Source organism: Schistocerca cancellata, chromosome 3 (assembly GCF_023864275.1).
Source record: "Schistocerca cancellata isolate TAMUIC-IGC-003103 chromosome 3, iqSchCanc2.1, whole genome shotgun sequence".
Taxonomy (NCBI): domain Eukaryota; kingdom Metazoa; phylum Arthropoda; class Insecta; order Orthoptera; family Acrididae; genus Schistocerca; species Schistocerca cancellata.
The window spans coordinates 905,335,983-905,352,108 of NC_064628.1; positions in this window are offsets into that span (position 1 = coordinate 905,335,983).

Sequence of the window (16,126 nt, forward strand, 5' to 3'; positions counted from 1 at the left end):
AGAAGAATATAGACAAAGACTAACAAAAATACTGAAAACAGAATTGACAGCAAGAAACAAGACAAAAGCTATAAATACCTATGCTATACAAATATTGACCTACTCATTTGGAGTAGTGAAATGGAGTAACACAGACATAGAAGCACTCAATACACTTACACGATCACAATGCCACAAATATAGAATACATCAATACATTCAGCAACAGAAAGATTCACATTAAGCAGAAAAGAAGCAGGAAGGGGATTTATCGACATAAAAAAACCTACATTATGGACAGGTAAACAATTTAAGAAAATTCTTTATAGAACGAGCAGAAACTTGCAAAATACACAAAGCAATCACTCATGTATATACATTGGCTACACCACTGCAATTTCATAACCATTTCTACAAACCTTTAGTTCAGTTAACATCAACAGATACGAAGATAGTTGGAAAAAGAGAACACTACATGACAAGCACCTGTATCATCTAACACAGCCACACATCCATCAGCCGGCCGCGGTGGTCTAGCGGTTCTGGCGCTGCAGTCCGGAACCGCGGGACTGCTACGGTCGCAGGTTCGAATCCTGCCTCGGGCATGGGTGTGTGTGATGTCCTTAGGTTAGTTAGGTTTAAGTAGTTCTAAGTTCTAGGGGACTTATGACCTAAGATGTTGAGTCCCATAGTGCTCAGAGCCATTTTTGAACACATCCATCAAGACGCATCCAACACATGGCTAAGAAAAGGCAATATATACAATGAGACGGAAGGATTCATGATTGCAATACAGGATTAAACAATAAACACCAGATATTACAGAAAGCATATTATTAAAGATCCCAATACCACAACAGATAAATGTAGACTTTGCAAGCAACAAATAGAAACAGTAGATCACATCACAAGCGGATGTACAATACTAGCAAATACAGAATGCCCCAGAAGACATGACAATGTTGCAAAAATAATACATCAACAACTTGCCATACAACATAAACTAATAAAACAACACGTTCCCACATACAAGTATGCACCACAAACTGTAGTGGAGAATGATGAATACAAATTATACTGGAACAGAACCATTATAACAGATAAAACAACACCACATAACAAACCTGACATCATACTCACCAATAAAAAGAAGAAATTAACACAACTAATCGAAATATCCATACACAATACAACAAATATACAGAAGAAAACAGGAGAAAAAATTGAAAAATACATCCAACTGGCTGCGGAAGTCAAAGACATGTGGCATCAGGATAAAGTTGACATCATACCAATTATACTATCAGCTGCAGGAGTCATACCACACAATATCCACCAGTACATCAACGCAATACAGCTACATCCAAACGTATATATACAACTACAGAAATCTGTAATTATTGATACAAGTTCAATTACCCGATAGTTCCTAAATGCGATGTAAGATGTACCGTGCAGTTAAAAGGAAGTCACGCTTGATCAAGGTCCGCGTCACTTTCCGTTTATTTTTAACCGGACATAACGTCTGAGACAGGAAAGAATAATAATAAATATATAGCTCTAAAACCGTCAGTATATTTACAGTTTGTAGCTGATATTTTTATACGTCTGCATGTCGATATTTTTTCGTCGATATATAGGAGGCCGATACTGATACTTTTTTAAATATCGATATACCGCATTCACGATAATTTTGAAAATATCAACAGTCCTACTCATAGACCGCCCCCCCCCCCCCCCCTGCGTGCGGGCCTAGCGAAGGTATGATCCGAGCTTCTGGAAAGAGCCGTGACTACGAGCTGGGAAGGGCGCATGGGCTAGCTGTGTGAACGCAGCGCGGGTCACCTGAGTAGGCAGGCGCGCCATGTCACGTGAGAAGCCCACCAGAAGGAAACAGTCAGGTGTGCCGCGGGATGCGAGGGACGGAGAGAGCTGGAGCGGGGTACAGTATAACTGTGCACAGGTGTTGTGCAGACTCGCCGGCGCCAAACCACCGCATCCGGGCCCCTGTCCTTGCCGCCTTGCAAAGCACCACATCTTCCTCACCGACTTTGACCATACATAGTAAGACTGTTGATATTTTTAAAAATATCCGTTATATGATGTATCGATACTTTAAAAAAATATCATTATAGGCCCTCGAAAGGTCAAGAAAAAATATTAATATATCGACCGAAAATATCGACGTACAGCTCTATAAAAATATCGGCTGCCAATTGTAAATATACTGCCAGTTTTAGAGCTGTATATTTAAGTACTAAACTATCAGTTTAACACGTCACGGTTGCAGAATACTACCACGAAATCTTTACAGATGAATGGAAAAACTGGTAGAAGCCGAGCTCGGGGAAGATCAGTTTGGTTTCCGCAGAAATGTTGGAACACGTGAGGCAATACAGATCCTACCACTTACCTTAGAAGATAGATTAAGCAAAGGCAAACCTACGTTTCTGGCATTTGTAGACTTAGAGAAAGCTTTTGACAATGTTGACTGCAATAGTCTCTTTCAAATTCTAAAGGTGGCAGGGGTCAAAAACAGGGAGCGAAAGGCTATTTGCAATTTGTACAGAAGCCAGATGGCAGTTATAAGAGTCGAGGGGCATGAAAGGGAAGCAGCGGTTGGCAAGGGAGTGAGACAGGGTTGTAGCCTATCCCCGATGTTATTCAATCTGTATATTGAGCAAGCAGTAAAGGAAACAAAACAAAAATTCGAATTAGTAATTAAACTCCATGGAGAAGAAATAAAAAATTCGAGATATGCCAATGACATTGTAATTCTGTCACAGACAGCGAAGGACCCGGACGAGCAGTTCAACGGAATGGATAGTGTCTTGGAAGGACGATATAAGATGAACATCAACAAAAGCAAAACGAGGGTAATGAATGTAGTCGAATTAAATAAGGTGATACTGAGGGAATGAGGTTGGGAAATGAGACAAAGTAGTAGATGAGTTTTGCTATCTGGGGAGAAATATAACTGATGATGGTCGAAGTTGAGAGGATGTAAAATATAGACTGGCAATGGCAAGGAAAGCGTTTCTGAGGCAGAGAAGTTTGTTAACGTCGAGTATAGATTCAAGTTGTGTTGGGTTGGATTATTTGCGGGACGAGACGAGACAGTGAGGTCATCGGTCTAATCGGATTAGGGAAGGACGGGTAAGGAAGTCAGCCGTGCCCTTTCAAAGGAACCATCCAGTCATTTGCCTGGTGCGACTTAAGGAAATCACGGAAATCCTAAATCAGCATGGCCAGACGCGGGATTGAACCGTTGTCACACCTCTCCGACCACAGCAGAGACCAGTCTTGTCATTCTAATTTTTGTTCATCATTTCCATCAACTGTTTTTGAAGAATACCGATGGGAAGAAATAGCATTCTAGTTGCGTTAAGAATTGTTTCTTAATCTTGTTATCCCGTTCACACCACCACCCCCAAGTGCAGGTGGACTTCTTGTGCCACCTATAATAACTTCACACAGTCAAAGACTGGTCGTGATGAAAGCTCAAAGTAGTAACAATCTTTCACACGGTAAAAGTAAATTAACGTCCTATTACAATTTCAAAAGATAAATTTCAAATATTTACCGAAAATTGTGAAATACAGTAATATAAAATAAAAATAATGGCAATCGACCTTGCCATTTCGATATCAACATATCGTGGAGAGAAGAGTCGCCAAATATGTCGATACATTCTCGAAAAATTATCTATATTTTATCAACAGCCCTAATACGTAGACATTAACCACGCTCACCTCCACCAGTGTCGTGTTAAGATTTGAAACCGAAGTGTACAGTGCATTTAATATTTGAAATCACGCGGTTTCCTTATTGGTAGCCGAGGAAAATATTTTAGATACACTGCTGCTCGGAATCGATCCGAAAAGCTCTCAGAATGTGGCATAAATGTCGTCAATGAAACCATCGCTTGGGACGTTGATTCCCACACGTTTCTCGGTGAAATACGACATTCCGCAGTGCGATGACCAAGAAGACAACGTTCTTAGAAACTTCCGACCCTACTGACAGTTCCCGGACAATTTAACCCTACTCTGAAGACGTTGTGGGGTTGCAGGCCTGTTGAACGTGATCTAACTAGTTCGGAGTGTAGTGCGATCACAAGTTTTGCACTGGTACACTATATGGAACTACTATAGGCCGTTCAAAACCATTCAGTGAAATATGAGCGTGATCTGAAGCAGCAAAGGGGTGTTTATGCGTTTTCAGCACTCATGTTTCGCGCCCTGCTGTGACGTGATCATAGAGAGGTGCAACAGTGATATGTGCTGTAACGGGAAGCCGGAAGCAAAAATTAATAAAATGCATCATGCAATAGTGTCTGAAATCATTCATTAACTGTTGTGACTTGGCAAGACAGCCAAGCCACTATGACTGGTAGCCGAAAGGCACGCGTTAAGCTCACGCAGGCTGGCGTGAGGTCTGGAACATTTAAGGAAGTTATAGTATCAAGAAAAGTACGTACCTTCTGGAATACTTAACTTTAATTCATAATTTGTGAACATCGGTCTTGACGGTACATGCATCACAAGATAAATAGCAAATGATAATGGCGCCTTGCTAGGTCGTAGCAAATGACGTAGCTGAAGGCTATGCTAACTATCGTCTCGGCAAATGAGAGCGTAATTTGTCAGTGAACCATTGCTAGCAAAGTCGGCTGTACAACTGGGGCGAGTGCTAGAAAGTGTCTCTAGACCTGCCGTGTGGCGGCGCTCGGTTTGCAATCACTGATAGTGGCGACACGCGGGTCCGACGTATACTAGCGGACCGCGGCCGATTTAAAGGCTACCACCTAGCAAGTGTGGTGTCTGGCGGTGACACCACAGGGCGCTATGTTGCACTTATTGTTTCTAGTAAAAGTTCACCCGTCCCATTAATTATCAATTTGGCTCAAGAGTTCAAAGCCTGGGTTATTGTTTAATAAACTTTTCCTTAAGTTTTCTTGGGAACACCTCCGGCAATGAGGAGTTTACTAGAATAATTTTGTTCATTAACTGAATAGATTCATTCAGTTCAAAAACGTGAGATTCAAGCTTTTTAACACTCGCAGGTATATATGGGAAAAATGAGTGCTAATCACAGCAACGTTTTTTTTTTAATACCGGAATCATTAAATGCTTCCTTGCATTGGCAAACTGCCAAAGCATCTGCACTATCGAAGTCGTTTATTACTCCTCTAATGGCCTTGAAATGTTAATTGTAACATTAACAAAAGTTAGCTAGAATTTTAGAAAAACACAACAGTAAACACATGTCTATTAAACAATAGATTTGCAGCCCTCAGGCTTCTTATCATGGTTCAAATGGCTCTAAGCACTATGGGACTTAACATCTGAGGTACTCAGTATCTTAGATTTAGAACTACTTAAACCTAACTAACGTAAGGACATCAGACACATCCATGCCCGAGGCAGGATTCGAACCTGCGACCATAGTGGTGAGGAACAGCTCTCCTATGCTACAATCACACACTCTGTATGTCCTTTCAGTGATATCATTAACAGCACTACATAGAAGACAGAGTGGTATTTAATTGTGGTGCATTAAAATCATTTCAAGTTAGCATTGAACAAAAGAAACCTTGCAAATAGACATTAATAAAAGAACCGTATGTTACAGCTATTAATGGGGTAAAGTAACATTTCTATCAGTGTGTTCCTGTGGAGTCTTGGTTCTTTCTTCTCCCGCCAATAATAACACTCTCATACATTTCTGCTTTAATGCTTGTGGAACAACACAGTGCTATAAAATGCCACCTGTAACAAACTTGAGTTAATAACTTGCAGGGAAACTGCTGAAAGGTAGCCAGCTCCACAGTAATCCACAAGGCCACTTCGTCTGAAGCACGATAAGCACTTCAAAAACGGTTCAAATGGCTCTGAGCACTATGGGACTTAACATCTATGGTCATCAGTCCCCTAGAACTTAGAACTACTTAAACATAACTAACCTAAGGACAGCACACAACAACCAGCCATCACGAGGCAGAGAAAATCCCTGACCCCGCCGGGAATCGAACCCGGGAACCCGGACGTGGGAAGCGAGAACGCTACCGCACGACCACGAGATGCGGGCACGATAAGCACTGCCGGCCGGTGTGGCCGAGCGGTTCTAGGCGCTTCAGTCTGGCCCGAACGACCGCTACGGTCGCAGGTTCGAATCCTGCCTCGGGCATGGATGTGTGTGATGTCCTTAGGTTAGTTAGGTTAAAGTAGTTCTAAGTTCTAGGGGACTGATGACCTCAGGTGTTAAGTCCCATAGTGCTCAGAGCCATTTCAACCATTTTGAACAATAAGTGGTTTACTATGACACCGCAACCACTGCCAGTCTTTGGTATCAGAAACAATTCATCCTCGGCAGCATTGCCTATCCCTTTGGACATAATCACAGCTTTGGTACATAATCCACAATGCGTGTTTCTAACACAGCTGCTGTCACTCATGAAGAGTCCTAGTTCGTCAGAGGCGCCACGGTAACTCACCCCCATGCACACCCTCCTCGACTTGTTGCATTCCTGGCGCGCCACCTCGCACGCCAGCGGGATCCTCCCAGCGAATAATCGCGTCCAGTGTCAACACGGCGCAGTGCCTGAATAAAACGGCAAAGGGTCACTCTAAGATCCCCCCGTTCGGTAACACCCTCGGTTTCACCACAGCGGTGGAAAAGGACGGCTGTCTTTCCTTCCTCGGGCGGAAGGTGGATCGTACGTTGAGAGAGGCCTTTTATAGGAAGCCTTCTCACACTGACTTGTATCTGCAGGTTGATAGTTGTCACCATCCGGCTCAGCGTGAAGAGTACTTCGTACCTTGGTTCACAGCGTCGATATTATCTCGTACTCCAAGAGTTAGTCAACCGAGTTAGCTCATCTCGAAGTGACCATTCGTCGGTACGGTCACGGTGAAAGACAGATCAGACATGCGTCGCGCTATGCACCAGCTGTGCACCGTCTGACTGATGAGGTGGCACGAAAGTCTACGGCCTTTCTGCTTAAGCAGAGAGCATTTCGAACAGAATCATTCGTATTTTGCAGAAATATGATGTGGTGTGTGTTCTTCGACCACCACCATCTAATATTATGGTCCTTGAAGATTCCATAAAAGATGATCTTGGTTTGCTTAAGGGGCTCCGGAACGCCCTATACTTGCAATGTTAAAATAACGCTTATAAATTACATTTTTCCTCACAAAGTATTTGAGGTAGGAAGTTGAACTTTTTACACATTATTTATTGGAATATTGGCTACAACTTAACACAAGGATTTTACAAAATTTTAGTTCAGTTATTAAAGGTGATTTTTTTTCAATTATAATGAAAATTCACAACATTTTTTTGCAGTTTTTTATTTATATATTCAAAAATATACAGTTTTTTGGAAAAAGGCTGTGTTAAATTATGCAGAAGGTACTGTGTAACATTTACTGAAAGTTTGAAACAGATATGTTTGGAAGATCCTTAGAAAACATGTAATTAGTATGAGAAAATAAAAGTTTTGGGAATCGAGCGACAAAGATTGGATTAACTTTTTAGTGCATTGCAGGTCCATAGGATGGATTATCTTCATTCTCTCCAAACTCCTCCTCCAGCTTCCTCTTGTTCCTCCTCCTGTTTACTCTTGCTTGTATTTCTAGACTCTTTACAGCCCTGTCTGCAGCCCGAAGGCGTTCCTTGTCTAAAGCAAACATCGCTCGTACCATGTTAGAATGTTATTATTTACAGTAATAACACATACCTTTGGCTTTCCAACATTTCTCCTTTTCTTAAAAGCCTTCAGAGGATTTCTAATAACTTTACTTTTACTCATTATTATACTTCAACAAAACAGAGACTCAAGAAACAGAATTAATTACGAATATTTTCGAGATAACGACAGAGTAAATAAACATGAAACAATCGACAATCACACCAGCGATATATATTGAACCATCATAGGTTAGCCACAACACATACTTTATCTCACATCACTAAAATGTACCTGATGAACACGGACGTTAATAATAACACCATTTGACAGCAGTTTAACAGCGCCACAGTGGGTCACGACCATGTAGAACACATTTCAAAAAAAAAAATTAAAAATAGTTGTAGTCTTCGAAATTGAATAAATTATATATCTATTAAAAGGTAGTAGTCTGCAAATTCAGAAAACGCAAAAAAGTAAAAAATTGAACTTTTCATGATTTTGAGCATTTCCGGAGCCCCTTAAAACGGGTGTCTACCGTATTCCTTCCATTTGTATCACGTCGTATATCGGTCAGACTATCAGGAGGGTGAACGATCGGTGATCTGAGCTTAAGCAGCACTCACGCTAACAACAGGCCAGCATTACAGAACAACGTCTTGGCACCGGTTATCGTATGGAATATAACGACACGGAGATTCTGGCATCCACTTATAGCTATTTGGGATAGTGTCATTAAGGACGTTGTTGAAATTAAATCCCCAGGTAACTTTATAATTGGAAATGGTGGTTTTTGTTAAAATTCTCCAGTGAATCCTGCTCTCTCCTTTGTCAAAAAACAGAGGGACAGATTTGACGCTACCTCACCCGTTGGCTATTAACTTTACTATCGATAATGTACGAGGTCGGTCATCTTTGATTTGTGATGACGCTAGTGTTTAAAATGTGTGTGAGACTGCGTGTGTTATATTTCCGAAGTTTCTCTGAAAACCTAGGCTTTAAATTCGCTTGTACGGCGCTTGTTTGCTGCACTTCTGTCTTGAAAATGACAAGATCGAAACATCGGCGGTTGTCGAAGACTTCACCTGTCTGCATTCCCGTTAGTTATTTGATAAATCTATACGCCGGGAAAAACTAAGGTGCTATATTGGATTTAGTTGTCGAATACATTGATGCATATGTTCACACAATGTTACCACGACACAACTTCGGCCGCGCGGGATTAGCCGAGCGGTCTCAGGCGCTGCAGTCATGGACTGTGCGGCTGGTCCCGGCGGAGGTTCGAGTCGTCCCTCGGGCATGGGTGTGTGTGTTTGTCCTTAGGATAATTTAGGTTAAGTAGTGTGTAAACTTAGGGTCTGATGACCTTAGCAGCTAAGTCCCATAAGATTTCACACACATTTTTAAATCTCCCGATATGCTGAAACTGTGAAGGACAGGCAAATGGAAGCAGAACACCCACCAGAGCAGGACAATGGAATGGTTCCATTCAAAAGTAATCAGCACTCGCGTAAAGACATTTATCCCACTGGGAGACGAGACAATCAATTCCTGTTTGTTTTGCAAATCAAACTACTTTTTCCTGCTGCTAGTTACTTTATTTAACCCTTACGCCTTTCGCCTTCACCTGTTCTAAGGCATCATCAGTGGGATCTATAACGATACAGTTTTGTTAGTTATAGATTATCAAACAGTTCACTTCACGATTTTTTGTAAAAAAAAGTAATTACTTACGATCTGCTGATCTGCGTTTCCTCACATCTGGTCTGGAGGTCGCACTACCGCTTTCATCACTGCCATATAATCACATCTTTGTATTCTCGCCAACCACACACTGTTCACCATGTTTCTCACTCTTATTTGTGTTGGACTATTGTTCTTTTGTCACTCGATAGAACTATTTTGTCATACACTTCTTTTCACATCGTAAATATTGCGACTCCATTACGTGTTTCACCTTCTTTGGTATATTTACCTATTTGTTGCCAACCTAACGAAGTATATGTTCGTTACTAACTTCTATTTATGATGTTTATACCGCGTGTGTGTGTTTAAGTGAGAGAGAGGGGGGGGGGGATTGAGCCGACTGTCTTTCTTTTTTTATTTTGGATCAGCAAATCGTAAGTAGTTACTTTTTTTACAAAAAATCGCGAAGTGAACTGTTTGATAACGTATAACTAACAGAACAGTATCGTTATAAATCCCACTGATGATGCCTTAGAACAGGAGAAGGCGAAACTCGTATGTGATAAAAAAGTAACTATTAGCAGGAAAAGGCAGTTTGATTTGCAAATCAAGTATTTATATGCTTGCTGCGGAGGATGGCCACACAAACAAACTTGTAATTCCTGTTTGGTAGAACGTAGTCGGCCGCTGATGGATCAACACCTGCACCCACTCTTGCGCATCCTCGTTCCGACTGACATTGACGACCACGCATGTCTTTCTTCAAGTCTCCAAAGGCAACGACAAAGGATCCAAGATGTGTGGAGGATCTCGCAGTGTTTCCCAATCAATTCGCTGACGGGCGGACTTCGTCCGATTAGCGCTTTGGGGGAGGGCGTTAACGTACAACGGAATGATTCCGTTCCACAACTTCCGGGCAGATCGAGGGCAAATGGCAAAGCCAATGGAATCATCCCACATCTCCCCTGCCAAAGAAATCCAAAGCCGTTCACACATGTTCCGGACCGAGCGAGGTGGCGCTTTGGTCAGCACGCTGGATTCGATTTCGCGAGGTTCGAACCTGAGTCCGGCCATCGTGATTTAGGTTTCCCGTGATTTCCCTAAATCGCTTCAGGCAAATGCCAGGATTATTCCTTTGAAAGGGTACGGCCGACTTCCCTCTCCTTCCTTCCCTAACCGACCGATGACCTTGCTGTTTGGTCCCCTTCCCCAAATCAACCAATCCGCAAGTTCCGGCAAGGTCATGATGATCTTCTTCTTCTTCCAGCGCATTAGCGCTCTGCTCGTCGAGCTCCTTGAGAGAGTAACCACAATCAATACGCAGCGATATGAAGACCTAAAAACTAGTAGAAGCCGACCTCGGCGAAGATCAGTTTGGATTCCGTAGAAATACTGGAACACGTGAGGCAATACTGACCTTACGACTTATCTTAGAAGAAAGATTAAGGAAAGGCAAACCTACGTTTCTAGCATTTGTAGACTTAGAGAAAGCTTTTGACAATGTTGACTGGAATACTCTCTTTCAAATTCTAAAGGTGGCAGGGGTAAAATACAGGGAGCGAAAGGCTATTTACAGTTTGTACAGAAACCAGATGGCAGTTATAAGAGTCGAGGGACATGAAAGGGAAGCAGTGGTTGGGAAGGGAGTAAGACAGGGTTGTAGCCTCTTCCCGATGTTATTCAATCTGTATATTGAGCAAGCAGTAAAGGAAATAAAAGAAAAATTCGGAGTAGGTCTTAAAATCCATGGAGAAGAAATAAAAACTTTGAGGTTCGCCGATGACATTGTAATTCTGTCAGAGACAGCAAAAGACTTGGAAGAGCAGTTGAACGGAATGGATGGTGTCTTGAAGGGAGGATATAAGATGAACATCAACAAAAGCAAAACGAGGATAATGGAATGTAGTGAAAGTAAGTCGGGTGATGCTGAGGGAATTAGATTAGGAAATGAGACACTTAAAGTAGGAAAGGAGTTTTGCTGTTTGGGGAGTAAAATAACTGATGATGGTCGAAGTAGAGAGGATATAAAATGTAGACTGGCAATGGCAAGGAAAGCGTTTCTGAAGAAGAGAAATTTGTTAACATCGAGTATAGATTTAAGTGTCAGGAAGTCATTTCTGAAAGTATTTGTATGGAGTGTAGCCATGTATGGAAGTGAAACATGGACGGTAAATAGTTTGGACAAGAAGAGAATAGAAGCTTTCGAAATGTGGTGCTACAGAAGAATGCTGAAGATTAGATGGGTAGATCACATAACTAATGAGGAAGTATTGAATAGGATTGGGGAGAAGAGAAGTTTGTGGCACAATTTGACCAGAAGAAGGGATCGGTTTGTAGGACATGTTCTGAGGCATCAAGGGATCACCAATTTAGTATTGGAGGGCAGCGTGGAGGGTAAAAATCGTAGGGGGAGACCAAGAGATGAATACACTAAACAGATTCAGAAGGATGTAGGTTGCAGTAGGTACTGGGAGATGAAGAAGCTTGCACAGGATAGAGTAGCATGGAGAGCTGCATCAAACCAGTCTCAGGACTGAAGACCACAACAACAACATGAAGACCTTCGCAGAAAATGCGATGTGCTATAGAGTCAAATCGCCCAGGAGTGCTGTCGGACGAAATCATCCTGTTGTACGATAACATCCGAGCTCACTCTACCAGTCGCACGAAGGCTACCGTAAGCAGTTTGGCTGGATAACAGCGTAATATCCTCTACACAGCCCGGATCCTTCATTTGTGATTTTCGCATCTTTGAGGACCTGAAGAAAGACAAGCGTGGAAATCGCTCTCAGTCGGATGATGACGTGCAAGAGTGCACGCAGTTGTGGATCTAGCAGCGAACGACCACCTTCTGTCTCCCAACAGGGTAAATGTCTTAACGTGTGCAGTGATTACATCTATATCTATATAGACACTCCGGAAGGTACCGTATGGTGCGTGACGGAGCGTGTCCCGTGCCCTGTGCCACTACTAGTCATTTCCCCTCCAGTTCCACTTGCAAATAGAGCGAGGGAAAAATGACTATCTACACTCCTGGAAATGGAAAAAAGAACACATGGACACCGGTGTGTCAGACCCACCATACTTGCTCCGGACACTGCGAGAGGGCTGTACAAGCAATGATCACACGCACGGCACAGCGGACACACCAGGAACCGCGGTGTTGGCCGTCGAATGGCGCTAGCTGCGCAGCATTTGTGCACCGCCGCCGTCAGTGTCAGCCAGTTTGCCGTGGCATACGGAGCTCCATCGCAGTCTTTAACACTGGTAGCATGCCGCGACAGCGTGGACGTGAACCGTATGTGCAGTTGACGGACTTTGAGCGAGGGCGTATAGTGGGCATGCGGGAGGCCGGGTGGACGTACCGCCGAATTGCTCAACACGTGGGGCGTGAGGTCTCCACAGTACATCGATGTTGTCGCCAGTGGTCGGCGGAAGGTGCACGTGCCCGTCGACCTGGGACCGGACCGCAGCGACGCACGGATGCACGCCAAGACCGTAGGATCCTACGCAGTGCCGTAGGGGACCGCACCGCCACTTCCCAGCAAATTAGGGACACTGTTGCTCCTGGGGTATCGGCGAGGACCATTCGCAACCGTCTCCATGAAGCTGGGCTACGGTCCCGCACACCGTTAGGCCGTCTTCCGCTCACGCCCCAACATCGTGCAGCCCGCCTCCAGTGGTGTCGCGACAGGCGTGAATGGACGGACGAATGGAGACGTGTCGTCTTCAGCGATGAGAGTCGCTTCTGCCTTGGTGCCAATGATGGTCGTATGCGTGTTTGGCGCCGTGCAGGTGAGCGCCACAATCAGGACTGCATACGACCGAGGCACACAGGGCCAACACCCGGCATCATGGTGTAGGGAGCGATCTCCTACACTGGCCGTACACCACTGGCGATCGTCGAGGGGACACTGAATAGTGCACGGTACATCCAAACCGTCATCGAACCCATCGTTCTACCATTCCTAGACCGGCAAGGGAACTTGCTGTTCCAAGAGGACAATGCACGTCCGCATGTATCCCGTGCCACCCAACGTGCTCTAGAAGGTGTAAGTCAACTACCCTGGCCAGCAAGATCTCCGGATCTTTCCCCCATTGAGCATGTTTGGGACTGGATGAAGCGTCGTCTCACGCGGTCTGCACGTCCAGCACGAACGCTGGTCCAACTGAGGCGCCAGGTGGAAATGGCATGGCAAGCCGTTCCACAGGACTACATCCAGCATCTCTACGATCGTCTCCATGGGAGAATAGCAGCCTGCATTGCTGCGAAAGGTGGATATACACTGTACTAGTGCCGACATTGTGCATGCTCTGTTGCCTGTGTCTATGTGCCTGTGGTTCTGTCAGTGTGATCATGTGATGTATCTGACCCCAGGAATGTGTCAATAAAGTTTCCCCTTCCTGGGACAATGAATTCACGGTGTTCTTATTTCAATTTCCAGGAGTGTATATGCCTCCGTAGGAGTCCTAATTTCTAGTGTCTCGTCTTCGTGGTCCTTGTGTGTATAGTTGACAGTAGAATCGTCCGGCAATAAGCTTCAAATGCCGGTTCAAAAAATGGTTCAAATGGCTCTGAGCACTATGGGACTTAACTGCTGAGGTCATCAGTCCCCTAGAACTTAGAACTACTTAAACCAAACTAACCTTAAGACATCACACATCTCCATGCCCGAGGCAGGATTCGAACCTCCGACCGTAGCGGTCGCACGGTTCCGGACTGTAGCGCCTAGAACCGCTCGGCCACGCCGGCCGGCAAAATGCCAGCTCTCTAAATTTTTGCGTTTCTCGAAAACCCTATAGGGGCTCTCATTTGAGTTCCGAAGCATCTCCGTAACGCCTACATGTTGTTCCACACCAGTGGTAACAAATCTAGTAACTGCCTCCGAATTGCTTCGATGTCTTCTCTCACTCTTACCTGGCGCAGATTCCAAACTCTCGAGCAGTACTCAAGAACAGGTCGCTCTGTGTCCTATATGCGGTCTCCGTCGCAGGTGAACGACTGTTTCCTAAAATTCTCCTATTCCACCATTCGCCTTACCTGCCACAGTTCTCATAGGCTCGTTCCATCTCATATCGCTTTGCAAGGTTACCCCCGCATACACACATCAAAAACAGTTTTGCATCACCCCAGTTCCCAGAACTCCTGAAGACAGACGTTGACTGTGGATATTGTATCACAGACACAGTCCCTTTGACTGTTCAGAGATGTCACTAAACCCGCCCAAAGATATAAACAACCATGCATGAGCAGCGCCTATTAGACGGAGGGGTCCGACAACCGATCAGTTCCAGTCATTCCAACAGGAAAGAGGTACACGGCTTGTGTTGTCTGTAGTTTAATCACACCTAGACGGTCAGTACCGCCATTCGATCGCGTCCGCGTTGTTACTTTGTGCCAGGAAGGGCTCTCAACGAGGGTAGTGTCCTGGCGTCTCGGAGTGAACCAATGCGATGATGTTCGGACATGGAGGAGATACACAGAGACAGGAACTGTCGATGACATGCCTCGCTCATGCCGCCCAAGGGCTACTACTGCAGTGGATGACCACTACCTACGGATTAAGGCTCGGAGGAATCCTGACAGCAACGCCACCATGTTGAATAATGCTTTTCGTGCATCCACAGGACGTCGTGTTACGACTCAAACTGTGCGAAATAGGTTGCATGATGCGCAATTTCATTCCCAACGTCAATGGCGAGGTCTATCTTTGCAACCACGACGCCATGCGATGGGCTCAACAACATGCGAAGGGACCGCTCGGGAATGACATCACATTCTCTTCTCCTATGAGTGTGGCATATGTCTTCAAATAGACAATCGTCGGAGACGTGTTTTGAGGCAACCTGGTTAGGCTGAACGCCTTAGACACATTCTCCAGAGAGTGCAGCAAGGTGGAGGTTCCCTGCAGTTTTGGGGTGGCATTATGTGGGGCCGACGTACGCCGCTGGTGGTCATGGAAGGCGCCGTAACGGCTGTACGATACGTTAATGGCATCCTCCGATCGATAGTGCAACCATATCGGCAGCATATTGGTGAGGCATTCGTCTTCATGAACGACAATTCGCGACCCCCTCGTGAACATCTTGTGAATGCCTTCCTTCAGGATTACGACATCGTTCTCCAGACATGAACCCTATCGAACATGCCTGGGATAGATTGGATAGGGCTGTTTATAGATGACGTGACTCACCAACCACTTTGAGGGATCTACACCTAATCGCCGTTGAGGCGTGGGACAATGTGGACCAACAGTGCCTTGATGAACTTGTGGATACTATGCCATGACGAATACAGATACGCATCAATGCAAGAGGATGTGATACTGGATATTAGAGGTACCGGTGTCTACAGCAATCTGCACCACTACCTACGAATATACTTATACGGATATGGTGTCTACCACTGATGACTTGCAGCCGTCTAGAACGTAATTAGAATTATATATTAATACGTTCAGCTGCTGACGGACGTTGATATATATCAACGGGGACATGTGAAAATGTGTGCCCCGACCTGGACTCGAACCCGGTATCTCCTGGGTACATGGCAGACGCTCTATCCATCTGAGCCACCGAAGGCACAGAGATTAGTGCTACTGCAGGGACTATCTCACCCACGCATCCCGTGAGACGCACATTCTGACCTTATATGTCCACACGCTACATTCGTAGTGTCGCTACCCAACACTCATGCCGGCCGGTGTGGCCGTGCGGTTTTAGGCGCTACGGTCTGGAGCCGAGCGACCGCTACGGTCGCAGGTTCGA